The sequence below is a fragment of the Nycticebus coucang genome, chromosome X (assembly GCF_027406575.1).
Source record: "Nycticebus coucang isolate mNycCou1 chromosome X, mNycCou1.pri, whole genome shotgun sequence".
In the NCBI taxonomy this organism is placed as follows: domain Eukaryota; kingdom Metazoa; phylum Chordata; class Mammalia; order Primates; family Lorisidae; genus Nycticebus; species Nycticebus coucang.
This window is the reverse complement of record NC_069804.1, coordinates 62,591,151-62,603,895: the sequence shown is the minus strand read 5'-3', so window position 1 is coordinate 62,603,895 and position 12,745 is coordinate 62,591,151. Positions and strand designations below refer to the sequence as shown.

General features: G+C 41.9%; 1 pseudogene; it reads left to right on the top strand.

Annotated features, from left to right (window-relative positions):
* LOC128576835 (inter-alpha-trypsin inhibitor heavy chain H6-like) overlaps window positions 1-12,745 on the top strand; it is a 36,764-nt pseudogene that overhangs the window by 8,904 nt on the left and 15,115 nt on the right.

The window sequence follows — 12,745 nt, the reverse complement described above, 5'->3', positions numbered from 1 at the left end:
ACTTTTTTACTTGCCTTTCTGAGAATGGCTCTGGCTAAAGGCACATATAGGCTTTCTGCCTATAGCTCCCCCTTCTTTTTCTTATCACAGTAATTCATATCACTCATCATTAATGCAAAAATTGCGGCATGTATTTCATTCTCCTTCTTAGCTTGATTAACTTTCCTACATACAATATATAAAATCAAACACAAAATTAACAATAATGCAAATGAACCAGCCAATGAGTCCATTAATTTTGGGTGATGGATTTAACTGTTCTATTCCATCAGCAATTCCTTTTAAAATGGAATCTCCATCCACTTTTTCCAACTTGTGTTGCAAAGTAGAATAAACCTCATTTTGTAAATTCGCAATATCAGTGGTTAAATTCTCATGATTCAACAGATGCTTTCTCACTTTTTCCCAAGGAAACTTAGTTTTGTTCTACATTACAGGGGTAACACAAAAAGATGTCATATTCCAATCACATTTTAATTTTACCTGGCTTCTTTAAATTGACCAATTCATCTTCTAACGTAATAATAGCTTGTTCTAAATCTGAAAGTTCATTATGGATTTCAGTGTCAATTTGTCTCTGAGCCATTCAAAGCTGCTCAGAGTTGTGGTGCTATTACAGCAACAAAGTCCTGACTCTTGATGCTTTTAGTCTTAGCATTCCAATGAAAGGCTTGCTTCTCTTCAGGGCCTTTCTCAGCAATCACTTGAAGTATGGGCATTGCTGGAGACCCTTGCCACGGGCGGGTCAGCTTCACCAAGAACAACACAACTGTTCTTGTTCTTGAAAGATATAACTGCTCTTTGGAAACATTAAACTGAACAGAACTGTTAATGCATGTATACATAGTACAGGTTTGCAAATATTGGATTTCTTCATTGGTTTGGTTTCATTCAATATATAAAACCTTTAAGCCATACAAAAGGCAGCCTTAAACAGGCTTGAACATTATAAGCTGCGTTTTTAGTAAAAGATAAGGTATATTTTTTTATCTTGTTGATTATGATGTGATTTTTCTACCCAAGCTTGAAAAGGGTGGAATAAAGCCCCAATTTTCCATAAATGATTTTGTTTAGAATATTTTGATAGACTGGGAAAAGGAGGAGAAAATCCTTCATCTCTCCACATAATTTGACTGAATATTATAGTGGAAATGGATGTATAATTTCCTTTCATCTTGAAGGTTTTAAGGAATTCTGAGAGTGCGTGGAAAACCCTTGGGGATTTTATCTATGATGCTTCCATAGGAAGTATTAGTAGTCAAGAATGCACTTTTACCTCTACGTTTCATCCAATGCATTCATTCACATACTTTGTGAAAAGCTGTGCATCTGACAAAGAGGTAACTCAGAAGAACCCAAAGTATCATTAAGTTTTGTTCCTTTAATAGAAAGGGCTACTAAAAGATACATCTTTCTCTGTGGAGATTTATTGGAATGACAGTCTATACTTGTCCAAGCTTGATACTGAAAAGTTAAACAATGGGGGCGATTACCAAAGCAACTGGGTGGTCCACTGACACCAACACTGTAATTAAAAAATGTCATTCCTTCCTCATTAGGTTTTAAAGGGCTATGAGTGTTACAAGGCCCAGGAAGTCAACTGGATTCATTAACATAAATTGGTACACTAGGCACAAACCAACTGACTCTCCTCAGTAGAGGAAGATTTTGGACATAGGTCCAATATTCATATGATTGAGCACTTACCTGTGTAGTGAAGAGTGAGATCATAGTCAAGAACAAGAACAAAGTGGATGTGGTCAGGGGTTGCTTATTCTGAGCCTGGGGGTATGGTCTTTTCTGTGCCATTCCTCAGTTTCAAAGCTTTGTCAGGGATCTAAAAGTTTGATGAACCCATTGAGATGTAAGCATGTTCTTTTCTCCAATGCAACACCTGAGCTGGGATTTATTTATTATCATTATTAATATTAAAAATATTTAAAGTAAAGAGAGTTGAAGATATTCTATTTCTAGGGGTAACATTATAATGTTCTCCCCCTTTTTTCTGTTTATGAAGCATTTTTTAATGTCTGATTTTATCGTTTAATTATGGCTTGTTCTGTACTATTTCCAGGTATACCAGTAATATATTTGATATTATGTAGTTTAAAAAAGGCTTGACATTTATTAGAAATGTAAGCAACAACATGAAAGGTTATAACGAAAAGTGTTGATGATGCGTGGTGAAAAACTCATAAAAATCTAAGAAAAGTCTGAGTTGAAAGTCGTTTGGACTTGCAATTTGGGAGGCCAAAGATTTAAGAAAGCAGATTCTCTCAAGACAGGAGTAAGTTGTGTGATGATGGTGCGTGCTTTGTGTGCGTGAATGGGAACTTGTTAATGTTGAGTTCTGGGCTCCGACAATCATTGTCAACAAAAGATCAAGCTGCAAATATTTATGTTTTAAAACTTAAATTATAAAGCTAGCTAAATCTTTCTGACAACTAGTTTAATGTTCGTGGCTACATTTTACCTAAGTTACAGTTTACATTAGATAGAAAAAGATTCATCTTAAGCATAGATTGGATATTGAGAATCCAGCTGGGGAAGAGGTTTTTGTGGATTCCTTCATACTGCAAAAGGAAAAAAAATTGCCTTCCGAGGAATTGAACTAGTTTCTAATCTAGTCTTTAAGATTAGAATGCTAAATACAAAAATATGAAGGAAATTAAACCCCGTATTGTTAAAATGATCTGTAAAAGCATTGTTACTGGAAATTGATTGGGACTTGAGGCCTTTCTTCTGGGAAATAAGGACTTGATTGTCAGGCCTGTATTCGGTTCTGAACCTTATTGCATGTATTTGTACTTATTAAAAATTGTTTCAATGAAAAATAAAAAAAAAAAAAAAAAAGAAATGTAAGCAGATCCATTATTTGTTTTTATAGTTAAGGGCTTGCCCATTACTGAGAAAGCTTCTAATAATTGAGAAATTACAGCATCAGCTTTTTCAGATGACATTGCTGAAGCCCATGAGAAAAGAGAATAAGTATCTACAGCAGGCATCCTCAAAATTTTTAAACAGGGGGCCAATACACTGTCCCTCAGACCGTTGGAGGGCCGGACTATAGTTTAAAAACAAACAAACAAAAAAAAAAAAAACAACTATGAACAGATTCCTATGCACACTGCACATATCTTATTTTGAAGTAAACAACAAAACAGGAACAAATAAAATTCACACCACTTCATGTGGCCCGTGGGCCGCAGTTTGAGGACGCCTGATCTACAGAATGATGAACATATTTTAGTTTTTTAAATTTTGGAGTTCTAAGTTCTTCAGTATTAGTAGGTAAAGTAACTGTTTCAATATTTCGCACTGTATAAGTAGAATATGAAGAATCACTGATAATATTTAAAGCTTGATTAGGATAATCTGTTAACAATAAAATAATAGCAAATAATTCTGCTTTCTGTACAAAATTATATGGAGATTGTTGGACTTTATGAGAATGAGGACCTATATATCCAGATATTCTCATTTTGTTTGCGTCTGTATAAAATGTTTCTGCATTTGGAATTGGTTCTAATTTTACTATTTTGTTTAAAATCTAAGAAGTGTTTTTAAGAAATTGAATTCTTTTATCTTGGGGAAAGTGATTATTTATTACTCTGATATAATCAGACAAAGCTATTTGCCATTCAGTGTTTAACATAAATAAATTAGAAATTTGGCTATTTGTTAAGGGAACAACAATTTTTTCAGGATCTCTTTCTATTAATTGTCTTAAATGTTGCCTTCTTTTTAAAATTATAAAGGCCATTTTGTGAACATAAGTCTCCATCTTTTTAGATGCCTTATTAGGTAGAAAACACCATTCTATAAAAGCTGTTTCTTGTATAATTAATCCTGTAGGAGAGTGCATTGATGGAAACACATAAAGATAGAAATTATTAAATTGAGAAATTTGATTTAACTGAGTCCTTTGAATATGTTTCTCAATTTATTGTAATTCTTGTTCAGCCTCTGGAGTAACTTTTATGGGGCTATTTAAGTTGGAATCCCTTTCTCATATAGCAAATAAATTAGTAAGAGAGTAAGTGGGAATCCCTGAGGTTGGTCTTATCTAATTAATATCACTTAATAACGTTTGAAAAGTCATTTAAAGTACAAAGAGAATCTCTTCTAATTTGAACTTTCTGAGGAATAATATTTTGAGAAGTTATACGATAACCCAAGTATTCCCAAGGTTCTTGAGTTTGAGCTTTATCTTCTGCTAATTGAAGACCATATTCTTTAAATTTAGAACATGTCAATCGATATAATTCTTGTAATTTATTAGTGCATGGGTGAACTAATAACATATCATTCATATAATGCAAACAAATGCTCTCTGGAAAAGCTTTTCTAAGTTCTTTTAAAGGCTGATCTATAAGCAGTTGACACAAGGTGGGGCTATTGAGCATAATTTGAGGCAGCACTTTCCAATAATACCTTTTTATAGTTTTTTTTTATTATTATTGTTTAGAGTGGGAACGGTAAAGGTGAAATGCTCTGCATCATTTTGTTGCAAATGAATGTTGAAAAAACAGTCCTTTAAGTCAATAATAATTATTGGATAATGCTTAGGTATTAAAGTTGGATTTGGAATTCCAGGCTGCAAAGAGTTCATTGGTTGGACAATTGCATTAATTTTTCTTATCTATTATAGATAGAGATATTTACTAGATTTTTTTTTAAATGACAAATACGGGGGAATTCTAGGAGCTGGTCGTATGTTCTATATGACCAGCTTGTAATTGCTCATCAATTAACTGATGTAGCGCTTCTAATTTTTCTAGAGGAAGGGGCCACTGCTTCACACAAACCGGTTTATCTGTTTTTGTTGCAAGGAAAGGGCGAAGTGCTGGGCAGGGGGCCCTAGGAAAAGTCCTCTGATAAAGAAGGCAGTCCTAAGTCTGTTTTATCACAGCCAGTTCGAGTTACTTCAGGCTCCTGCGAAGGACTGGGCTGAGTTGGATCATAGCCCATGTTAAACATAATATTTTTAGCAGCTTTTGAAATCGTGGGGATTGTAAGCATGGCCCCCCATTGTTTTAATAAATCTCTTTCCCATAAGGTGACAGCAATAGGTGCGATATAGGGGCGTATGCTAGCTGCTTGTCCATCAGGCCCCTTATAATTTAAAGTAACAGTGCTCTGTTCAATATCAGACATTGTTCCTAGTCTTACAAATGTTGCTTTTACTTTAACTTTAGGCCAGCCCTCAGGCCACATGTAAGAGGCAATTATAGAAACATCAGCTCCGGTGTTAATTAGTTTATATAAGTACTGTATAAAGGTTGTTCCGTGTGGAAAAAAATTAACATACGCCATCTAGTGGATTTTTTCTTAATTACACCTTGTTTTAGTAAAAATGGCTGTGCCTTTAAGAGCAGCTGCTAATAGATTAGCTTGAAAAATGTTAAATTCTACTTCTTTACACACCCTAATATAATGATCTAATGTAACATTATTTTGAATCCCGATGCTGGCAAAAGGCCTTTTTTACTAGAAACTGTTCCTACTCTGGTATCTGGAAAAAGAGGAGGAAGCTGCTGCGAAACTGAAACAGCTGCTTCTGCGGAATAGAAGGGAGGGGAGGGAGCTGCCGTGGGGCAGGAACAGCCACGGCGGTGGCAGCAGCGGCGCAAAAGACAAAGGGGTTGGAAAACGATTATCAATAACTTTACAGTAATGAGTTAAAAGCTTTTTAAGCTTTGCTATTTCATCTTCTGATACATTAATAAGAGTTGTATTAGAGTCACTATCCTCTGTTTTAGAATCTTCTGTTTCTGTTTTGCTTTTTTCTGAGTGGCTTTTGAGAGGAACTTCATTTACAGGTCCCTGTACATTTGGCTCCCCTGTCAGCGGTAGAATAACATCATGCTCTGCATTAGAGCTAGATCGTAAAGGTTTCTAAGTCCTAGTTACCAAGTGATAAGCAGCCCAAATATCTCGGTTTATGCATTTCCCTCTTTGGTGTGCTCTTCTGAGCTTCTTGTCTATGCTCTTCCACACTTTTAAATTTAACTGATTTTTCTTTTCTGGAGTAAACCAGTAGCAGTGCTGAGCTACTACCTGAAACAATTCTCTTAAAATCCTAGTTTTAACACTAATGTCTGTGCATGTTAACATGGTTTTTAGCAAAACAACATACAGTTCTTCTAGAGATTGAGAGTTACCCATTTTGCCCTTTATCAATGCCAAGAGTCTTGCGTATCCACAGCGTGACCAGAACCTGCTTGGTTTCAAAGTCCGAGGCTCACCTTAAACGTCCACCGCGCAAGCTGGGGAGTATTCTCGAAGAAGCCGGCTGTGCTGTCTCCTCCAAGTTCACCCTGCTTGCTGCGCCACAGTGTTGCGTGAAGATTTCTCAGATGGGGGCGGGGATGCAGAGGATAAGTCCTGCTGTTGAAATTGTATGGTAATAAAGGGGACCACCACTCTCTCATGGCATATGGCAGACTACTTTATTTTCCCCCCAGCTTATATAGCTGGTGCTGCACGTACTCACCATTAATCAATGATCGATGACAACATTTCAAAAACCAATCACACGACTGGGCCCAACTTGGCCCGGCTCCAAGCAGTCTACTAATTAGTACATTCCATTACTTCACTTCAAAGTTACCGTTTTAACTTTTAATTAGAACCATACTCTAAACTACTTTGCTTAAACAAGGATAAGAACTCCAGGGGAGGAGGTTGTTTGAATACCGGACCTTCAACCAGACCACCTGGAGGCCGTAATTCATCTTCAGAGAACTGACCAGAGATCACTAAGATATACAGAGATTTGCCTGCAAGCCCCGGCCAGCCTTTGTCTCCCAGGCATTTACTGCCTCCGGGACTGGGCCATAAGCCTTTATGGAGTTCTATTCAAGTTTCTCCCAGTCAGCTTCTAAGAAGACTTTTTTATTTGCCTTTCTGAGAATGGCTCTGGCTAAAGGCACAGATAGGCTTTCCGCCTATACAGGAGCTAAGGCACAGCTGCCCAGTTCAGGAGCTACTGACCCCCTTAGCCCTCAGGGTGACCCCCCCCTCACTGCAAAGAGCCTTCCCAGAGCCCCAGTTCCTAGCAATTTAGTTCACTGAGCTTGAGTGACATGAGCATCACCATTTTCTGTGCATGCCTTGACCTGACAGATGTTGGGCAGCACCATTAAGGGACTTGGAGGAAGAGGCTGAAAGAGAGGGGGGCAATGGGATATCAGGAGAATAAGGCGAGTTCACTGTCTCAAAATCCCAGGGAAAACAGCTCTTGTAAAAAGCAGAAGTGAAACACATGAGGGGGGCAGTGCCAGGAGACATGAAATAAACCCACTGAGTGTGGAGACAAGTCGGTCACAAATGCCTTCAGTCAGAGAGGTGTCAGTAGGGGTGGGGGTGGCAGCTGGTCTCTGGGGTCTGCAGGAGTGACCTGGAGGTGAGACCATCTTGGGTGCCCATTTCCTTAGCCTCGGATGCTGAAGGGAATAAAGAGACTGGATAGAAGCTTGGGGGCGATTGGGAGCAAGGGCGTGTCTCAGTGGATGAAAAAGATATAAACAATTTCGTATTCCAAGGAAGACCCCGTAGGGTGCATGTTGATGAGGGTTGGAGACAGGAGACCTGAGAAGGTGCGTGAGGCTAGGAGTTCTTGGGGTCCAGGTCAGAACGTATTGCCTTTAAGCCCTTGGGAGACTGCATTCAGATGTAGACCCTGTGCAAGGTGAGGGGAGGGGGCTCCATGTGTCCATGGCCTGGTGCCCTTAATTTTCTTGGTGAGTCAGGTGGTTGGAGTAGAATGACTGCTGAGGGGACTGGGAGAGGTGGGTTAGCAGGGTCATGCTCACAAGGGTTATGGGATGGGAAGTGGGGGCCCCAGTGGGCATGGGACCAGAAAATAGTGGGCACAATTTTCCCAGTAGCTCTCAGTGGCCCAGGTGTGGGAGGCACACAGAAGCCAGGTAGGTTCTGCGTTTGGCCAGGGCAGTTGCAGGGTGGGTGACCCAGGCCTTTGCCAACAGTGAGAGAGTGCCAGGATTAAGTGGAGACAGAGGCTGCACATACACATGGGAATTAATTCAGATTTTGGCATGGAGGAGAATTGTCAGGATATCCTCTGATATCCTCTTTCTCCCTGAGAAGGAAGAGACAGTGTCCAGCCCTGCGGTCAGAGAGTACCTGGAGGGCAGACAGGAACAGAGGCCCACGTCCCTGGGCAGAGCCTGCTTCAGGCTGAAGGGAGCACAGACCCTCAGCAACCTCAGACATCCCTAGGCTGAGCTGAGACTGGTTCTGAGGGGCCCTCCCAGCCCCACTGCCCTTTCCTCAGCTGTCCCAGGCCCCAGGCTTTGCAGAGGGAGGGGCTTCATCAGCCAGTCACATCCAAGGCAGCCCGAGGCATCACTACCTGGTGCAACCAATCCCCTCCAAACAAACAGCTCAGCTTCTGCTCCCTCCTCCCCTCCCTGCTCTGCCCAGCAACAGCAGAAAGAAGGTTTTTGGAGGAGAGGGAGGCCCTGCAAACTCCAAGCCCTTGGCAGCAATGAGCTGGGCCCCAGACTCACTCTATAGAGAGAGGTTAAAAATAATACTTGAGTTCCTGGAGCCCAGGCAAAATGTCCCTAGACACCCTCAAAACTGTGTAAGGAACTGTGGCAGGAATTCACATATTACAGAGATCCTGATCTCTGGAGTTCCGGGCCACAAGCCAGTCTCATTCACGCCACAGCTCTGAGGCAAGTCCTGGGATGACAGTGTCAATAGCAGAGACTCGGTTCTGGTGAAGGAGGTGGACATTGAGCAAATAAATAATCATACACAGCTACTTGAATAGAAACAGTGAGAAATCTCAGGAAGGAAAGAACAGGATCAGATGCAGGAGAATAAGAGGGTACCTGATTTCGATTGGCTTGCACAGTCCTTTTTGATTGTACTTCTTTTCACCCAGGTTTACGGTGGCTATTTCATACATTACTTTGCCCCCAGAGGCCTCCCGCCTGTCAAGAAGGATGGACGTGGTGTTTGTTATTGACATGAGTGGCTCCACTTTTGGTACCAAGATCAAGCAGGTAACAAAGACCCTGAGAACCTCTCTGGCATGAAAAGGCCCAGAAAGCAGATAGGGCTGGAATATTAGGACCCTGAGAGCAGAGATCCCATCATCCCATTACCTTTGGATCTGGCCTGGCCCTACCGTAGGTTCTTTCCACCTTATATAACAGAAGCTTTGTAGACCTATAGCCACAGAGTCCTAAGGGTCCCCACTGATATATGGGGACTGAGGCTATTGAGACCCTGAACCACAAAAGTGCAGGGGTCATAAAGTCCCAGAGTGTTTGAACCCTCCAGCTAGAGGGCCCTGAGATTATAGGATCCAGGATTAGTAACACCTTAGGTAATAGACATTCTGATCCTTTCTGAGGCCACAGGTTTTTGGAGTTTTGTATTTCTTTTTAACTTTATGGGCCTAATATTATAGGGTCCTGGCATTATAGGGTTAGACCCAGTAAGAGTCCTGAGGTCATATCCATTTTATTATTGCTGTGCTGCACTTCTGAATCAGAATACTGAGGCCATAGACCAAAGAGATTTTGACATTAGAGCTTGAATCCATAAAGTTCTGGAATCAGCATTTCAAACCATAATACTCTGAGGCTCTAAGTTCAAGTGCCCTGGGACAGCATAGCCTTTGTACTTTAAAGCTTTCAACTGCAGAGCTCTTGAGACTGAAGGCTACATGAGCTGTGTTTTGCCAGAGTCAAGCCACCTGAGGTAGGGAAAATAACCCCAAACCAGCTTTCAAGCCTTCGGTGTAGGAGAAGGAACATACTCAACTCCAGCCATTTCTAACCTTCCTGTCTCTCCCCAGGGGGGTAATAAACCAGGCACATTTGTGAAACTCATACCCTAGGAACACTAGCTCACTAAAAGTATGAGACCTATTTATAGCTATACAGTGTGCTTCCTCTCACCCTGAACATTGCCATCACCTCAGCTGGGCTTCTGTATAATAACAGGAGATTATATCTAATAGAACTATGAGTCTTAGACCCTATTACCGAAAGAGCCCTAGGGAGGTCCAAAGACAACAGGGTAGAAAAAAAACATGGACGATAGAAAGAATTTTATCCACCGACACCTACGACTAATGCAAGTAGGAAACACATCCCAACTGTTAGCCAAATAAACATAAAAGCTCACATTAAATGCCTATTTTCTTCAGTTCCTTTTATCTTATACATCATGTCTGGCTTTCAATATAAAATTATAAGGCATGTTAAAAGGACATGATCATGTCTGAAGAGATATAACAAACATCACGAACAGACTTAGATATATCAGAGATGCTGGAATTATCCACCTGGGAATTTAAATAAACTATACTAATATGCTAAGGGCACTAACCAACAGAGTGGACAGCATGCAAGAACAAATGGGTAATGGAAGCAGAATTATGTAAGCCCTATGAAAATCTAATGGAAATACCTGAAACCAAAAACATTGCGATGAGAATGAAGAATGCCTTTGATTGAGCCATCATTAGACTGGATGTGTCTAGGAAAAGAAGAAGTGAGCTGGAATACATGTCAATAAAAATCTCCCAAAATGGAAAGCAAATAAATAAATAAATAAATAAATCAGAAGTTTGAAATACTCCCCTGCATATCAAAGAACTGTAAGACAATTACAAAGATGTAGCATGTGCATGATGGGAATAATAGAAGGAGAAGTAGGAGATAAAGGAACAGAAGAACTACTTGAAGTAATAGTGGATACCAAGCTTCCAAAATAAATGATAGAACCAAACCACAATAGTGTTCTATGTCCAGGAAGCTCATAAAACACCAAGCAGAATAAAGAACAAAAAACTACACGTAGGCTTACCATATTCAAATTTCAGAAAATTGGAGGAGATTAAAAATGGTGGCCGAGTAACAGCTTCCCTGCAACTGGGAACAGTGAGTCTGGGGATACAAGTCTCCAGGCATCTCTGGCCGGTGGGATCTGCCTATAATCATCCCTTTGAGGATACAGGGAGCCAGCAAGGGACTTCTGGACCCCAAGAGTAGGACAAAAACAGTGGAAAACTGGCAAGTGGTTGCATGTGTTCAATCGACCTAATCATGCCAGCAACCGTAAGTACAAGCAGCAGTGAGACTGCAAACCGGAAAGGCCTTACCTGTGAACTGTTTTGGTGTTCTTGGACTTGGCACTCAGTTGAACTGCCTTGGGGAGAGCTTGAGCAGGAGTGTGGAGAACTTTGGGCATTGTCTGGGGCCCCAGACTGAGCCACTGAGCTGGGCGCAGGAAGCCATTGTGAAACAACTGCCCCGGCAAGCTCCGCCCTCAGGGTCTCAGAGCAAGGATTGGGCGGGTCAAAGTAACCTACTGACTGAGCAGCCTAAAGGCGGGGACTGAGCTGCCTTACAGCCTTAATCCTTAGGGGCAGAGTGAGATGGTTTTGGCACACTGGAGCCTTGGGCTGTTGCCCTGGGTAGAGTGCCGTGACGTCACAGCTCATAGCAACCTCAAACTCCTGGGCTTGGCGCCGCCCAGACCTCCATAAGTGCTGTGCAGCGACCCCCGACCAGTGACCCGCACCCACCGGGCCTCCGCATTCCCTGACCAAGGAACTGCGGGAGCCACGCAACCCTGCGTCCTCCCTCCTGTGTCCTCCCAGCTTCCACACTAGCCCGTTCATCTGGACAGGGACTCTGGTAGCTGCATGCCCTTTGGAGCCCTCCCTGCCTCTGTGCAGAGCTCTTCTCCTGGGCAGAGACTGCTGGAGCCTTGGGCTCTCTGTGCCAAAGTCACTGGGTGCCTGGCACTCCCAGAACCGTGCGCACCAACCCCAGCCCTGTTGCTGGATCTGGGTATGTCACAAACCGGAGCTGCTTCCACAACCAGAACTCCCTAGCTAGAGCAGCCCCAGAGGAACTACACAGGGTCACTCCCTACAAAGATCCAGCAACAATAGAGTGATCCCGCTAGGGTCTAATCTTGGAGAGACACCTCCCCAACACTGAGGACAGCCAGAGGCAACGGTGAAAAACAATCATGAGGTGAAATCAACAGAAAAACTCTGGCAATATGAATAATCAGAGTAGATCAACTCCCCCAAGGATCAATGGGGCAGAAACAGCCCAAGACCCCATGCACAAACAAATAGCTGAGATGTCAGAAATTGAATTCAGGATCTGGATAGCAAATAAGATTGAATTAGAATTCCAAAAGTTATCTCAAGAATTCAACGGATTCAACGACCCCTTGTGTTGTGCTCCAGCAGTCTCTGCCCAGGAGAAGAGCTCTGCACAGAGGCAGGGAGGGCTCCAAAGGGCACGCAGCTACCAGAGTCCCTGTCCAGAGGAACGACCAAATGACCAAAGATTTTGACACATTGAGACAAGAAGTTGCATCCCTCAAAGACCTGAGAAACACAGTGGAATCCCTCAGTAACAGAATGGAGCAAGCAGAAGAAAGGATTTCTGACATTGAAGACAAAGCTTTCGAATGCTCCCAAACCCTCAAAGAAGAAGAGAAATGGAGAGCAAAAACAGACCACTCTCTCAGAGAGCTCTCGGATAATTTGAAGACAACCAATATTCATCTTATAGGGATCCCTGAAAGTGACGAAGTGGCTTCACAAGGCACAGAGTCTCTTCTCCATGAGATTATGAAGGAGAAGTTTCCAGACATGCCAAGAGATTCCGAAATTCAGATAGCAGACAGTTTCAGAACTCCAGCATGACTCAACCCAAATAAGACATCCCCCAGA